Here is a 17927-nt window from a genome sequence, read left to right on the forward strand (position 1 = left end):
TGACGATCATGTTACACTGGCAGAACAATCCATACCAATGGATTGAGCTAGCTGTCTTCCCAGTGGGGCAGCACACGAAGCAGACACCCTAATTATCCACAGCCAGCTGAAGCCATACATGCTGGGGCTTTTCCTGTGGGCTTCTTGGCCATGAGAGATGCAGAGAAGCACACAATGTGTCCAAGCAGATATTAGCTCTGCAATGTCAATATCCAAAGAACATTTAGCCCCACAGTAAGCAAAGTGTTAGTCTAGTAGCCCTGGAATCCACACTGAGAAACCCTCCCTCAACTTCCTCAGACCCTTGACTTTGGAAGTGAATCCTGGAATAATGAATCATGACTAGGATCAACTTAAATACTAAAATCGAAAATCATTGCCAGAAATTCTCTCTACGTTAAATTTATTAGCATATACCACCAGTATTTCTCTCCTTTCTCTTTCTCAATCTTTCTCTCTATTAATATTTTCCTCTCTCTTTTGGAATCAAAGACTTTGAACTATTATACATGTAAATGATATGAAAGTCGGGTTAATAGATAATCACGTGTTGATCTTGAAAGATAAAAGGAGAACCCTATTTTCTCACATAAAATTGCAGTTATATTCAGATATTTTCATACAATGAACCTGAAGGAGGCTAAATCTTACAGGGTACAATTTCTCAAATCCTCAAGACCAGGAAAATCTAATAAGTAATTTGAATTTCCTTGCATGTGAACAAAGACTTCTTGAGAGCCTGCTCAGGGTCCATCGGGTCTGGTCGCTGTTTTCTCCTCCAGCCTCACCACTCCCTTCACCTCCCCAGGCTTGGATTCCAGGCTCTGCTATGCCTGCTGAATGCCCCAGGTCGACCTGCTTAGACACAGGTGCAGGGTGGTAAGATGGTAAGCACTGACACAGCCTTGCTCTTCTTTGGCTGGCTATTGCTCACCCATCCTTCAAAAGCCCTTCTTCCAGGAAGCCGGCTCTGACCTCCTGTGCATTCCACCTTGCCCTGTGAATACCCTACGATAGCACTGTCATGTTCATGGTAGTAATAAGGCTAAATTTTTTGTCCACCCACCAGATTATGTCTAAAAAATCTTTCTATTAAAAGCACTAAGCCCCATACCTGGCCTATGCTAAGAACACAGTATCTGTTAAATGACGATGGATGGATGGATGGATGGATGGATGGATGGATGGATGGATGGACAAATGAATGAATAAATGAACACTAACTTTTTTGCCTATGACATTTTCCCCCTATTCCTTTATCCAGTTATTAAAACTCTTCTTATCTCATCCATGGCAGGTAATGAATATACAAAAAAAAAAATCATTAAAACTATGTAAGCATAGAGTTTTAACATTCGATTGTGCTGATGGCTGCACAGGTCTGTGAATTTACTAAAAATTACTGAATTATACTAGTGAATTTTATAGCATGTAAATTATACCTTATTACAGCTGTTACAAAACTGAGTAGAAAATAGAATGTTTATATTATAGACTGGTCCAAACTCAGAGCATTTCAGAAGTGAAAAATGATTTAGAAAGTGGTGTGATAGGTGAGAGAAATGACAATGCAAATTGCTTATTGAATTTTTGTTGTTATTGTTAGTGAAATTGTTTATCACCTGGACCTGGACAAGACATTGCTAGGAACTTTGCAGTAAATGTATTTAAAGAGAGGATGAGAGTTCACATAATGAAACTGGCCTATTTCCAAATTGGTAGAAGAGACTCACCTAATTTCAGAGTTTCGTTCATGGTTTGAAAACAACAACAATTTTTTTTAATCCCACTTTTATTGAATTAATTAATTAGGTTCAAATTAAGTAATTCAGCTCTAAAAAACTGTCAACAGTAAATTAAAAACAGTAAAATTTTACAATGAAACTTTATTGACTTAATTTTTGTAGTTTGCTCTTTCTAAGCCAATTACTGTGATATCTGTTTTTAATCAGCTTTACTGTCTCTTAATTTTCCTTAAAATTTTCTTTGGGGTTTTCCAGGTTTTGTCTGCTTGGTTGGAAATGAAGTAATTTCTCTACATAGTCCCTAGTGTCTAAATCATGAAATAATAGTTCTGCTTTTAAGTTTTTAACTTCTTTAAATTGAGAAAGCATATATTTTAAATAAGTTATCTTTTATAAATAATAATCAACGCTTTCATCTGTCAAAGTCATGTTGAAAATTTCTTTCCAACCTCATTCTTAATGATATCTCCACCTTTCTGATAGAATTTATTATTAAGGAGGGAAATCCCACCACAACAGTAACTTCAGACCTCTCTTCTTTGTGGAGATAGCCTGAGGTATAAATCCAACATGCAAATCATTCTTTTCATTACCTGCCTGTTAAAACATAGAATAAAAGTTAAAGACAATGAATTCCTGTTGGAAACATCAAAGTTAAATATACTCAATAACAGACATTGAATAAAATCAAATATGAAAAAACCGAAGGCTAAGTTGTTATAAACATCAGTTGGCATGCCTTAAAATCCATGGTGGTCTAAAATCTCCGCTTTATATTTCAAAGGATCTGAATAAAGACAGTTTCACAGTTGCTCCCAAGTCTTCACATCTGAAAGAATCCTTTTACAGTTCTAAAAGGGACTGATTTGATATGTATTACAGGGCCGTCATGGTCTTGCAAGCAATCAGTGATTTACATTTGTAACCATATTTCCAAATGTGAATATCTTTTTTATGAGGTGGGGGGATGTGAGGGGTACATAGACCATTCACAGCTGTTTTTGCCGAGCAGTTGCTTTTTATTTGTGTCCATTACTGAATTCAATGCGTCTGCCATTTCCATACTTGTTATTAGTTTTTTTGTGTGTGTTATTGTTGTTCTGATCAAAAGCACGCATTACATTCTTTCTAAATTATATGTCACTTTGTTGTGAGTGTTATATCTGGCAATTTAATAGTCTGTGAACAGGAAAGCTTTGAAATGACTGTCCTCTGTCCTTTGGCATAAACCAATTACCAGGATTTAAACTTATCTGACAAAAACCACAGTGACAGATCTGAGAACAAAGTGGTTTTAAATCGTTATTTTTTAAATCTTTAACCTTTCCTGTTTTCTATAACTAGATGTTGTAAAGTACGGTATGTGATCATAAAAATAGTATCAGCTTTTCTTATTTCCTTAATAAAAAGTGTGTCTTCCAGACTTTCCTATTTGTTTTAGTGATGAGCAATAGCTTAAATTTGTTTGCATGACCTACCTCTGATGGCTGCAATAGCCTTAGAGATACACATACAAATATGTCAGAACCAAGACTGAGTCCTAAAAATAGAATTTGATTCCTGAAGAAACATATGCAATTGTTTTTCAAGTTTTCTTTAAAGGAAAGGAATATAAAGCAGAAATACTTTTTCTTAACTTAAAACTATCTGGGAGGTATCAAACCAGGTTAAGAATGTGAAACTCGCCAGTTTCCCTGCAGAATGTTAGAGTGTTTTGTTAGCTGAAGACAATTATTATTCATTGTACATCTATAGAAGCATTCTTAAGGCTCTACTTGGTACCAAAAGAATACAGAGAAAATGTAGTATGTGCTCCCCAGGCACTCCTTCAGCAAAGCAGCTCCCAGGCAATTTGACGCAGTGACAAAGTAGACTATTTTCCCCAACCACATATTGCCCCAAAGTTGACATCACTTTCCCAAGCCATGAAAGCGTTGAAAGACTAAAAGATCTACCTGGCTAATAGGATATGAACTAAAATAATGAAAGGCACTTTTCTTTGGTTATTCTCAAACAGACCATAAATATTTACATCCCATTATAAAACACCTTAACAGCTTGGTGAGATTGAATGCAATAGCACTTAATGCAATATAACTCCAAACACTTTACAGCTCCAATGGACTTTATAACTACACCTTAGTTTGTCATACAGGAAGATCTGTGAGTTGACTGGTTAATGTGCTTTGTTTAAAAAACACGCAAAAGTAACACTATATGCACTATATGGACAGTACTTACTAAAATACCATCTATATTTTATGTATAGTTTCACCAAAAAGACCATGTGAGCCCTCAAGAAATAAGACAAAGGCAATACATTTTGCTTCCTGAGTGTGATTGTGCCAGTTTTCTACACATCTTATAAAAAGGAAAATGCATATGCTTAACACAAAGCACCGTATGTCCCATGAACCTTAAATTTAAATAGTGCTTTATGGTTCACCAAGCATTTTCTCATTAGTTTCTTATTTGAACATCAAAACAATCCTCTAACATAAGAAGAAGAGGAAGGAAGAATGCAGTGCAAGAGGGAGAGAATGGATATTTATTGAGCACCTACTATGTACCAAATACCATTGGAATGTGGCATTTATTCATTGGTGGCATTGTCACAACCATGTGAGATACATGTTTTCATCTTGCAGTTGAGGCTCGGAAGGATTAATTATCTTAGCTAGTGTTACATAGGTAATAACAGCAGAGCTGGGGTTGAATCCCAAGTCTTATTCCAAAAAGAAAGTATTCTTCCTTCTGTTCAAGTAGCCACCAATGTTGACTTTTGAACAACTCTGAGATTATGGTATTCCAAAATTGTGCTGTTATAGTGTCCTTTCCTTTATGAAGTATCAAAGCTTTTTGAAGTATCCTTTAATGATTGCTCTTTGAAGTATCCTTTTTTGTGGCAAAATAAAATACTGGGGAGCCCATATTAGTCTCCCATCTTTTCTTTTGATTCTACAGGATGATGAAGCACAGAACTCTGTAAACAAGTGCATTCTGGTTTTCTCCATACAATGATCTAATTCAGTCCTACCAAATATGATCACAGAACACCATCCTCTACATGTCTAGAGAAATGGGATGGGGAAGAGAAAGTCAAAATCTCTGGTTTATGAGCAATATATGAATGATTCCCAAGCAGATAAACAAAGACAAATTACCTTTCAACCCATTTACTACTACCCCTGTTACTTCCTATCTATTAATACATGTGAGAGGAGGTCAGAGGATACTGTATCAAGGAATTATCCAAATGCTTTTCTTCATTTTTTGTCTGCTGGCCCAGTGGATCTCAACTATATTCTTGAGACCCCAAGAGTTCTGGGGCAGCACCTTAGGACCCATTAAGTGGCAGTGGTAGGAGGCAAAGGGAGCATGCAGTTCAATACTATCAGCAATATTTTAGCTATTTCACATATGCAGGTTTCATTTTATTTCTCTTAAGAAAGACCTTTGCAATATATGAACACATATGTATATATAAAAATAAAGAAAGATAGATAGACACTGAAAACCACCACCCTTAGCTTAATGCTTATCAATCCCCACATGGCAAAAAAAAAAAAAAAAAGTCTACAAACCTAGTAATACGGTTTAGCAAATGATTTGTAATATTACAAAATTACAGTCAGTTTTAGCGCAATGAATTAACTTTTAAAAAGGTGATTTGTCACTGAATGTTTCGTTAACCTGCTTTAGAGAAAATAAATGTATGATTTACATCTCAGGGTGCTCAGAATATCTGGCCAGCAATGACATAGGTTTTATAATGACAAAAAAGAACAAAGAAATTAATTAATACAGGCAAATCTTGTTTTATTGTGTTTCTCTTTCCTGCACTTCACAGATGCTGCATTTTTTTGCACATTAATTTGTGGCAACCCTGTGCAAGCAAGTCTATGGGTGCCACTTTCCCAACAGCATGTACTCACTTTCATGTCTCTGTGTCACATTTTGGTAATTCTTACAACATTTCAAACTTATTGATTATTATCATATCTGTTACGGCTATTTGTGATCAGTGATCTTGGCTGTTACTTTGCAGTTGTTTGGGGGCACCACAAACGGTGCCCACATAAGATGGCAAACATAATCAATCAACGTTGTGTCTGTTCTGGCTTCTCCATGGACTGACGATTTTCTTTCATCTCTCTGCTTCTCCTAAGGCCTATTACCAAAGACACAATGATATTAAAATTAGGTCAGTTACTAACACTACAATTACCTCTAAGTGTTCAAGTGAAAAAGAGTCACATGTCTCTCACCTTTCATCAAAAGCTAGAAATGATTTTTGATTTTTGAGGACGGCATATCAAAAGCTGAGACAGGCCAAAAGCTAGGCTTCTTGTACCAATTAGCCAAATTGGAATGCAAAGGAAAAGTTCTTGAAGGAAATTAAAAGTGCTACTCCAGTGAACACATGAATGATAAGAAGGCAAAACGGTTTTGCTGCTGATATGGAGAAAGTCTGAGTGGTCTAGATAGAAGATCAAACCAGCCACAATATTCTCTTAAGCCAAAGCCTAATTCAGAGCAAAGCCCTAACTCTCTTCAATTCTATGAAGGCTGAGAGAGGAAACTGCAGAAGAAAAGTCTGAGGCTAGCAGAGGTTTGTTCACGAGGTTGAAGGAAAAAAGTCATCTCTATAACATAAAAGTAAGGGGTAAAGCAGCAAATACTGATGGAGAAGCTGCAACAGGTTATTCAGAAGATCTAACTAAGATCAATGACAAGGGTGGCTACAACAGATTTTCAATGTAGATGAAATAGCTTTAAATTAGAAGAAGATGCCCTGTAAGATGTTCATAGTTAGGAGAAGTCAATGTCTGGCTTCAAAGCTTCAAAGGACAGGTTGACCGCATATTTGAGTCAAACGCAGCTGGTGACTTTAAGTTGAATCTAATGATCTTTTACCATTCTAAAGGCCAGGCATGGTGGTTCATGCCTGTAATCCCAGCACTTCGGGAGGCCAAGGCAAGAGGATCACTTGAGGTCAGGAGTTCAAGAACAGCCTGGCCAACATGGTGAAACCCGGTTTCTACTAAAAATACAAAAATTAGCTGGGTGTGACGGTATGTGCCTACAATCCCAGCTACTCGGGAGGTTGAGGCGGGAGAATCACTTGAACCCAGGAGGTGGAGGTTGCGGCGGGAGAATCACTTGAACCCAGGAGGTGGAGGTTGCAATGAGCTGAGACTGTACCACTGCACTCCAGCCTGGGCTACAAAGCAAGACTCCATCTCAATTACAAAAAAAAAAAAAAAAAAGAAATTGCCACAGCCAACCCACCCAACCTTTAGCAACCATGCCCTCATCAGTCAGCAGCCAGCAACATTGAAGTAAGACCCTCCACCCTCCACCAGCAAGATATCATGACTCACTGAAGGCTCAGGGGATCATTGGCATTTCTTTTTTTTTTTTTAAAGCAATGAAGACTTTTTAATTAATGTATGTATGTTGTTTTTTAGACAAAATGGCATTGCATACTTAATAGACTATAGTATAATGTAAACATAACTTTTATATGCACTGGGAAAGCAAGAAATGTGTGTGACTTGCTTTATTGCAATATTTGCTTATTGCAGTGGTCTGAAACCAAACTTGCCATATCTCTGAGGTATATCTGTATTTTAAATAAAGAGGTTAGTTTGAAAGACCAAACTGGTTCAAAGCATGGAACCTATATTGAAAGAAAGGTCATTACAAAGTTGTCAGATTTTTCCTCATCAGGCTTTTTGCCTTCTCAGCAGTCTAATTTCTACAATCTCTCTTGATCCTCACTAAACTCCAAAAGTTAACCTACAGCATGTAGTACTGTTAGATGCAAAAATTGGCATCCAGAGTATTCTGACTAGGTCTTCTGACATGTGGCAGAGCCAGGAACCCTGGACCTATGCTTCATCCACTAACACTTGCCTAAGGGCTGATAGAAATTCCCGCCTTTTAAGAAACAAATAAGTATCTAACCGTGCCACTTAGCTATAAAATTGGATTAAAGGTTAATATTAATGAATTCATATTAACAGTGCTGACAGTAACTGTACTACTTGACAGATTTTTAGTATGAGTATCAAAGTCATATGTGAAGAATACTGTTAAAATAATTACATTAGGATTTCACAGCATCCACCATCAGGATTTCTTCTCTGACAACAAAAAAGAAAACCTTTTCTAACCTGAGCCAGGTAAATGCCACTGAAAGTCTTGCTGTCTGGACTTGACTTCTATTTGTGACACCCACGATTTGAGAGTTCAAAAGCATTTTTAAAGTGTTTCTCTTTTAAAGAAAAGGAAGAAAACTCTTATTTTTGAATGTCTTACTATGTGCTAACCTAATTTAATCTTCATGAGCTGTAATATGCAGGGGATATCAGTGAGTTTTGAATTGAAGGTTATTTTCCTGTTGTTTTTGCAGTGGTGGTCATTCTAGCATGGTTGATCATTTGTGTCATTCTGAAGCAGCCATTGCTGAAGAGGCCTTTTGATTGCTGAAACAGTAGTACAACCTCCCACTGCTGTCTTGTCTGTGAGGACACTCACCCATCTAGTTCCAAAGCAACTTGTTTGTATACCATCTCACCTGTCTCTGCAATCATGTGATGACATAGACAATGTCCAAATCCCTCTTTCCTGAGAGATTGCCTAGGGCAATCATTGAGAGCTATAAGAATACAGTAAGAGTTGATGAAATTAAGAATACATCCAGAACCAAGAATTAAATAGACCAGAAAGCTAGAAAAGGAAATACACATGAACCACCCAACCAAGTGGTATCTCCTAGCAGAAATCAGAAACAAGGACAGCGGACCAGAATGATGATAACAGCAAAACTGTCCCTTTTGACATAAGTGACATGGTGACATGCACAGTAAAAGGAACATAATTAAAACTTAAGTAGATCCTCCACCCCATCCCCAATGCTCATTTCCCTAGCTTGGTCCCCACTCCATTCCCTGCTCTTTTCCTTTTAAGGATAGGACATAGAAACTAGGATTGTTTTGCCTGAATGTGGTTCTGGGTCAGAAGCAAAAAATAAATATTAAACCATTACACAACTTTTCCCTGAGGATCAGAAATAAGGTGAGTGCACCCATTGCATTAATTTCTTATTAATGTTTTTAAGGAGAGAGTCCAATGGTTTATTTTTAAGGTCATGAAAGACCATGAAACTCTTGGCTATTTTCTGCTGTTACCATATGGCCCAATTATATCATTTGTATTTTACGCTTCACAATGTGGTCCCCAGTGAAAGAGATACATCAGGGACCTGTGGACTGGAGGAGTTAGAAGTTTCAGGCAAAATTAGTATAATGCAAGCCCTTAGCCTCCTCCTCTCTGCCATATAAGGTGTGCCTCTAGTACTCCCTGGAAAGAAGAAATTCCAGAGAAATTGACTGGCTTTACTATTTCTCCAGCTTGGATAGCTGTGCATATTCCAGTCTCCTGGTTTGTTTTCTCATCTTGTAAATTGCATAGCTTCACATATTTTGCTAAATGTCCATGGCTTTCGTCTCCATTCTGCTGGCTTCATTAAAAAGTATTTCTACCTTGAGCTCTGATCCAGGGAAAACCATGGTGGTTTTACATTAGTCATGGCTGGTTTTCTTCTAAGCTAGCTAATAACACACCTTGCCAGCACATGGATTCATTTCTTTCCAAAGACCACCTGTCTGGTCCACATAATAAATTTTTGCTTTCCCATTTGTATGACTGTGACCCAGTTTCTTGTGAAATAATGACTCTATTCTTAACACATTTAAGACACAGGTACCCTCTCCCTGCCCTGGGTTTTATTGTACAGCTTTCTATACCAAACATTTTAGAATGCACTGAAAATGTCCTTCTTATTCTTTTGCCTGAAAAAAGGCATTAGTCTCAACAGTTAGCCATTTTGTACTGCCCAAGAGCAAAGTTAGAGAAGCTACATAACTTAAGGGGCAAGGTCATAGATAACAGCCACTAACTGAACCCCCATTATGCAAACATAAAAAATGAGGGTCAGAGCAGTCAAGTGACCTTATCAAGCTGAACAACCACCAAAGAAAAGAATTGGGCCTAGAACCCAGATCTTCTTCTTTTTTTTTTTTTTGGAGATGGAGTCTCACTCTGTCACCCAGGCTGGAGTGCAGTGGCCGGACCTCAGCTCACTGCAAGTTCGCCTCCCGGGTTTACGCCATTCTCCTACCTCAGCCTCCCGAGTAGCTGGGACTACAGGCGCCCGCCACCATGCCCAGCTAGTTTTTTGTATTTTTTTTTAGTAGAGACGGTGTTTCACCATGTTAGCCAGGATGGTCTCGATCTCCTGACCGCGTGATCCGCCCGTCTCGGCCTCCCAAAGTGCTGGGATTACAGGTTTGAGCCACAGCGCCCGGCCCAGAACCCAGATCTTCTAACACGTAATGCAGTCTTCTACCCGTGACAGTACACAGCCTCACATTTACTTCGTAAAATTCCTTCGTAAAACAATGGTTTTATATACAACAGTTTAACAGAGTAAAGAGAGTAAAAGTCACAAAACAAGTTTTTTGGAGATATTTAAGCCCTTGCAGGCAGGGTGCAGTGGCTCATGCCTGTAATCCTAGCACTTTAGGAGGCCGAGGCAGGTGGATCACTTGAGGTCAGAAGTTCAAGACCAGCCTGACCAACATAGTAAAACCCCATGTCTGCTAAAAATACAAAATTAGCCGGGCATGGTGGTGCATGCTCTGTAATCCCAGCTGCTCGGAAGGCTAAGGCAGGAGAATTGCTTGAACCTGGGAGGCGGAGGTTGCAATGAGCCAAGATCATGCCATTGTACTCCAGCCTGGGCAACAAGAGTGAAACTCTACCTCCAAAAATAAATAATAGATAAAAAAATTTTAAAAAAATGCAAAGACCAGATGCCTTTGCCTTATCTACTTCAATGCATAATATGATTCTATGAACTCTCTTTGAGAAATCAAAGAATATTCTATTTCTTTAATATATTCAAAGATACTCTATTTACAGTTTAGAAAAATGGGATCTCACTGGGCCTGGAACCAAGGGGCCCTCTTTTCAGCTGCAGAGTCAAATTTCCCATCAACTCAGCCTAAGCCCAACACTAGCACTTGGGCAAAGTTTCACACATGCCACCTCTCAGTTCAAAGGAGTCACCTTCAATTCAGGAACTGATACAATTCTCCCAGTGGAAGTGGCTTAGAATATTTCCTCTTCCATCCCAGAGGCAGCAAGATGATGGAAACTTATGACCAAGAATACAATGAGCATTCAAGGTATCTGGTTTTCTCAGCCCCAGGCATGGATTAAACTTTTATAGGTCACTAGTAGCAATATGGTGACTATAAATGTCTAATTTTGACATGTAAGAACATGAATCTTTCAACATTTGAGCCACTTCATTATTCTCCTTGGGATGATAAGATAACTTTCACTTGGCTTGGAGAACTTTTTATTTTTTTTTCCGGGAAATGTGGGCAACCCATGATCAATAGAACGAGAGCCACTGAGAAAGAATAATTAACAAAGGAAGAATAAAGGTTTTGGACTAGCACTAAGAATTTAAGACAAAAGCCAAGACAGTTTTACTTATCCTAAAAAAGAAATAGACAGTTTATAGGATCTTATAAGCCGATTAGCCACTTCCCCCTTCCTAATAGCTGCAACGATCAGAAATCATTGCATCACTGCTATGACTAATTCCATAACTGTTCTCAAATAACACCAATTGACCATTAATCCGTGACTGTGGCCTAATTCTTAACTGATTGACAGCCAAAGAAAGGTCATTGGTCATAAACACATACACTAAAATGCTGGAAAAATCTCTTGACACGCACTGCTTCTTTTGGTGGCCTAAATTTACAGTTTCTTTTTTTTTTTTTTTAATTCAAAGGCCGTGAATGCAGATAGCTTTTCAGTTGTCCTTGTGTTTCTTGACTGAAAGAACCCTTTAAGTGCTCTCGAAATAGTTAGATGAATAGCAGAAACAATTGTATCTTTTCAACCCCAATCACATCAGTTCTAAGATTTTGATGAGTGAAAAGCACTAGGCAGGTTTTAAGTCAATAGTGGCCTTCCAATTTCTAAAGTTCTTTCAGAGTATAAGCACATTGCTTATACTCCTCTGGCATGGTTTTGCTCATTTGCAGGAAAACCATATTTTGTACCACATCCTCACATATTGATATGTTGAGGAAATACACAGCAAACACCACTTCCCATCCATCTGGTAAGCTTGTTAGAAAGATGAACACCCAGCGTTCAGATGTTTTTCACTCAGGTCTGAAATTCTATGCTCAGCATAATTTGCTTTTACTTTCAAGACAAATTTTAATCCAATAAGAAGAAATTCTGCTCCTTTTTTGAAAGCAAATGATACCAGTAAAGTCTAAAGGCCAGCCATGTTGGACATTGCCAAGATACATCTACAATTGGATTTCTGTTACGACCTAGAATCATAGGCAACAATTTTGAAAAAAATACAATTTTCTCCATTTTCTTAAAAGTAAGTGCAGCAGTTATTATTCATATAGTGATAATGTAAAACAAAGTCCCAAAAGAAATAATAAAAATGAGGGTAAGACACTTAATCTATCATTTCTAACAAACTGTTTTCCAAAGATCTTGACACTCATCTATCAGTACCCAGAATTACATAAGCTCTTTTTAGGTTGCAAATATTTTAAAAGCTTGAATCAAAACAATAAAAGTCAATTGAATAAGCAAAACCTGGCAGTGTTAGTGCCCACTGGAAACGGAGCCAAATGCTCTTATATAAAAAGCAATGAGAACAGAAGGTGCATGCATTGCTAGATTTGTCTCCCCCAATATTTTTGCAACCTCTTCTATTTGGAACTCAACTCTTCAGGGGAACTCTTCCTTTCTCTCCTGTTTTTGACACACTCTTCACATCATAAAGGTAGAACTTCTGGTTTTGCAAATTACATGTCAGTGGGAGAGAAAACAGCAATAAAGCAGACACACAACTGAGAATTTCTAAGTTATACCAAACACAAACCCTTAGGGTCCTATGCAACATAATTTTTTTAAATACCAGCATTAGTTTTCTTTGTGTGATTATAAGATGAATATATTATAGATTTTTTTTTATATTGACATGAAGAATCTCAGTAGAACGAACTCAGCCGCACTTGCTATTTTACAAAATCTGATATATCAAACTTTGTCGAGGGCCAATGGGTCCTGGAAGTACCCAAATGACTCTGCAGGAGCCAAAATGAGGTTCTGATGAAGAAGTAAAGACTACGAAAATAAAGAGTTCCAAAAAGGAAAGAATTTCAAAAAATGTCTATAGAGCAGTGCTTCCCAAACTGTAAGATACATGCACATCACTTGGGAATCTTGTGATAACACAGACTCTGGCTCTGCAGGCCTGGAGTAGGGCCCACCCTTCTGCACACCAAGGCAGCTCCCATGGGATGCTCATGCTGCTACTCTATGGGCCACATTTTGAAGAGCAAGTTTCTAGCGGCCCATCCCCCAGGAACCAAGAAATCCAAAACATGAAACTATTTAACAATAATTGTTTATGAAGTAAATGTTATAGAATAAACCTACTAAGCATTAGCACTGTGAAGAAACAGATGAAGTGTAAGAAGGAAAAACAGGAGAGTTTTACACACAAAATGTAAACTGTTACAAATCAACATGCATTTATTATGGACCTTTTATATATAAGGCAATGTTGTAGGAACAATAAAGGGTAAAAATATAAAAAGGGATAGTTCCTACCCTCAAATTGCTCAGGCCTAGTACCCTAGCTCATAGACTCTCACCTTTCTTCAAATACAGCCCATCTCATTTGGAAAAACCCCTTTTATCTGGTTACTGCCGGCCATGTCCTCCAGTTCTGAGATCTTGTTACTAATTATCCCTTATCCCTCCCTTTCCTGTATTGTTCATCTGTCCACTCAGCCTTCTCTTCTGGCTACTTACTCTTCCTAAAGTATGTTTTTCTACCCTCTATGGCCATGGCTTCAATGACCAGTGGCTCCCAGTTCTCCACCTAAGGCAGAGACTTGCCTACTAAGATAATGTTCTTATTTCTAGTTGCCTACTGGACATCTCCTTCTAGCAAGTACAATTTAACTGAACTTACTATCATAGCTACAGAAGGCTTTTCTCCTCTCTCCCTATTTTCCAGAATCTGGTCTTTTCCTCAGCATCTCACAGCTACAATTCACCCTCTTAACTCACTTCTCTGCCTCTAGTCTCTCTCCACTCTGGTCCCTAATCCATAACTGTACCAGAACTCTCTTCCTATCAAATAAGTCTCTGTCACTTCTCTTACAAATTTTAGAGCCCCTATGCAAAATGTACACACTTCTTATCTCCACATAGCAGATAAGAACCCTGGCAAGCCAACCCCAGGCTACCACTTTGATTGTTTCTTTTACTGTCCAAACAATATCTGTGCAGCATATGCTTAACCCTCACAACTCAGATCACGAGTCACCAACGACATCATGCCCTCCAATAATTCTGCCTCTACACCTTTTGTTCCCTCTTCCTGGAATAGCTTTCCTCCTCTGCCTGGAATGAATGAATATAGGATGAATTTCAATTCATCCTATAAAATCCAGTCTAGCCGCCATGAAGCCTTTTCTGTTGGAGTTTGTTGTTCCCTCCTCTAAGATTCCTACAGCAGTCACTTCATACCTCTCTTAAGGCACATACTAAATCAGAGAATGCTATTAGCATCTGTTTCCTCTACTAACACAAGATCTTGTTGAGACCAGATACGATACCTTGCTCTTCTTCCATTACTGGTGCCAGGCACAGTGCTTGGACTCAAATAGATATTCAGTGAATGTTTACTGAATGACTGAGTGGACATAAAACAGAAACTAATAGTGCAATGATGCAGATGACAAATGACTTGTACCCATGGAAAGAGCCACAGGCATGCAAAGGAAAGAGTGTTCACTGTGTATAATTAAGCGCTAAAATGCATGCTCTATGAGATTCAGTGCAGACATTCAAGAACAGTCTTGTGTAGGAAAAGGAAGTGTAAGCTGGGCCTTGAGGGATGTATTACTCATGGACAGGTCTTGGAAGAGGCATTATCTGTAAAAAAGTATGGGGGCTGGGGCCGGGATACAATTGTATGCTATATGTAATAAGGTGATCATCTTGACCAAGGTAGACAGTATTTTCTTAAAAATAAGTGATAAAGTTGATTAAGGGGCACAAGATGTACAGAGGGACAGACATAGGACTGTGAGTAGCATGCCACATCCTCTTGTGCCAAATCACATTTATTATTAGGAGATGTTGCTAGCTTTTTAACATCATTCTTGGGGCAATACAAGCTCATTCTTTCTAGTTCCGCCTCTATATATCTGCAATCATAAACTCTGTTGGTAATCAACTCCATAATGGTTGAAACTCATTTGAAGCTACTCCCAGCTTTCCTTTCTCGAAAGTCACTCTTCCATATGACATCTCCACATTGGGCCTTTTCATTCCATCTCCTGCAACATGGAAGCCCCATGGAGACTTGGGCAGGACCAAGAAATGCTGACTCTCTCAGATGCTGCATTTCCAGCTTCTTGGCTGGAGGTAGTGGTAGCGAAGACAACATGAACACAGCTCCCGACCCTGTCCCACGTCCACCTCAGTGCCCCAAAGGCCATCCTAGTCCTGGTCCAATCCTGGACTGGGAATGTCTATGCAAGCCACTCCTCCAGATTAGAGCACTGAAGGTAGCTTCCAAGTTATTAATGATACCTGAGAAGAGACTAAGAGTATGCTATTGTTAGTTGATGTTGCACTCTTGATCATTTGTTTCTTAGGTTAGTTGTAACAGAAAGAGCCCTGAAAAAACATGGTACATGTAAATGTAAAGCCAAGCTTCATGCACAAATAACTAAAACTCAGTATAAAGTGTCAATTAAAAAGACAAATATTCTCTCTCTCTCTCTCTCTCTCTCTCAAAGGCTGAAAAACTGCATTTTCAAAAACAAAGCGATTTGCTCTCCAAAGAAGTAGAGAACAGAATTCACCTTTGGGTAAACTGTTCCTTTTTGATTTGACATCGTTGCTTCAAGTGGGCTTCCTTAGTGACACAAATGGAAAGGAAGTTCCCACCCATTATTGTTATTGGGGAAGACTGTGAAGTAAACTGAGTGCAGGTGTTTTCTACTGAGAAAATAAGTGTTCTGTTTGGTAATGTAAACCAACAGAAACCCATGGGATATGAGTTTTAGCCAGATTCTTCACACTTGTTTCTTTCAGGGAAATGTTTCTTTTACTGTACTGTTTGACAGGGACAAACTACTGCTTGTTCTTGGGGAGCTATGTGAGTCTGAGGATGTGTGTGCGTGCGTGTGTGTGTTTTCCTGACCACTCAGAGGAGACAGGTTGGACAGGATAAGAGAAAGGTCAGTCACACCAGCCTGATCTTGACCATAGACAGGTCAAGATGAGAGACCATAAAAAAGAACTAGACCAAAAAACCTTTGAGAAATTTAGACTGGACCATATGTAGAATTGATGACTAAAAGCCCCAGAAAGAACGAATGTAATATATTGATTTTTAGACAATTTATAGTAACTTTCCTGTTGGCATTAAAGAACCTCACCATACTCCCTTGAGGGGAGTGAGGGGAGGGGCTTAGGTTTCTCTCCAAAGAAAAAGATATTTTCTTTCATTGTCTTTGGTAGTTTCCATTAGAGACCAGAAATGAGGCCCCAGAGGGGAGCCTTAATCTGGAAGGAAGAAGCCCCCTGATCTCTTTGAGTTGCCTACAGATATGAACTCTGAGGCCTAAGTAGCCCAGAGCATTCCAGGATGTAGGGGCAGGGGAACAGCAAAGCACTGGGAAGGAGATTCTGAGGGTAGCCCTGGGTCTGTGGGCCTTGAGGACAATCCCACATAGTCACAGCTAAAAGCTAGTGTCTAGAATGGATTTCCCTTCCATTGTTCCATTCTTACAAAAACTTTCAGCTTAGTCTCAGCTGTGTTTCTAGGGAATTTGCGGAAGGGTCCTAGAACACACAGAGGGAAGTGGTAAAGGAAGCAAAGCGATCCTACTCCTTGGCCAGGGCCATTGTGCAGGTCAGCAATGTCACTCAGGAAAGGTCAGTTATCCAGCTCTGTAAGAGAACCTGCCTGGGCATTATGGCTGGATGCAGAGCCCAGAATGGGAGAAAGCAATACCCTGGAAGGACATAACTGAAGGCTCTTGTAAATACCTGGAAAGCAGTTTAAGTTTTTTCATTGGCAGGTGGGGGTAAAGGCATAGTATTAATAATATGCCTATTACTGAAAATGTGACCTACTTTTGACCAAACAGGCCAATGAAAGCCAGACATACAAGCAAATTAGAAGGCTTTAATGTTATTTTTTCTGATTATAATACTGATGCATGCTCATTGCCAAGAAATTAGAAAATAAAGGTACCAACAAGAAAATTAAGCAAGCCACAATTCCAACACCAAGAGATAATCATGGTTACTGCTAGGCATTTTTGTAATCTGTTTCCTTGATCATTTACCTCTGGGTTAAAAGAAATTCAAAACTATTTTCTAAAGAGATTCTTGACCTTGCCCATACATACTTTTGATACACACTGAAGCCAAGGTGAAAGGGTCTTTTATTTAAGCATGCATCAGACCAGTGCCCCTTAGTTTTCAGATGAGGATGTCAACCAACCCCATATTGGCTCTAACTAGAAAAATAACACTCTACACCTAATTAGCAATATAGAAAGACTGCGTTCCAGGTGTTTGTAAGAAAGATTGTGAGCTCAGAGTCACTACCCCCCAATATTTTTCAAAAACCCTTCTTAGAAAAAAATTATTACCCAAGGATATTTGGGAGCCAGCACAATGATTCCTCTTTGTACTCCATAGTCTACCCTGATATTCCCATAGAGCCACACACCTAAACTACATCCGAATTTCTCATCTGATATACTGATGCTAACATTCTCTCAGGTTATGAATAATTTTTTAAAACACCATCGATAATGACCCATGGTATCTATTTTGGGACTATCTCAACTTGTTTGGATATTTACTGTAATTCCAGTTTTTCACTATTATATCTAAAACAGCAATGAGCATCTGTGTACCTAAATCTTGTAGCAAGACAATTAGAGGGTAGAACAGAGAAAAATGCCAAAGACAAGTTGCTACAGTGGAAAGCCCCTGAGTGACAGGGGCTACATAGGG

The sequence above is a fragment of the Theropithecus gelada genome, chromosome 12 (assembly GCF_003255815.1).
Source record: "Theropithecus gelada isolate Dixy chromosome 12, Tgel_1.0, whole genome shotgun sequence".
NCBI classification, from domain to species: Eukaryota; Metazoa; Chordata; class Mammalia; order Primates; family Cercopithecidae; genus Theropithecus; species Theropithecus gelada.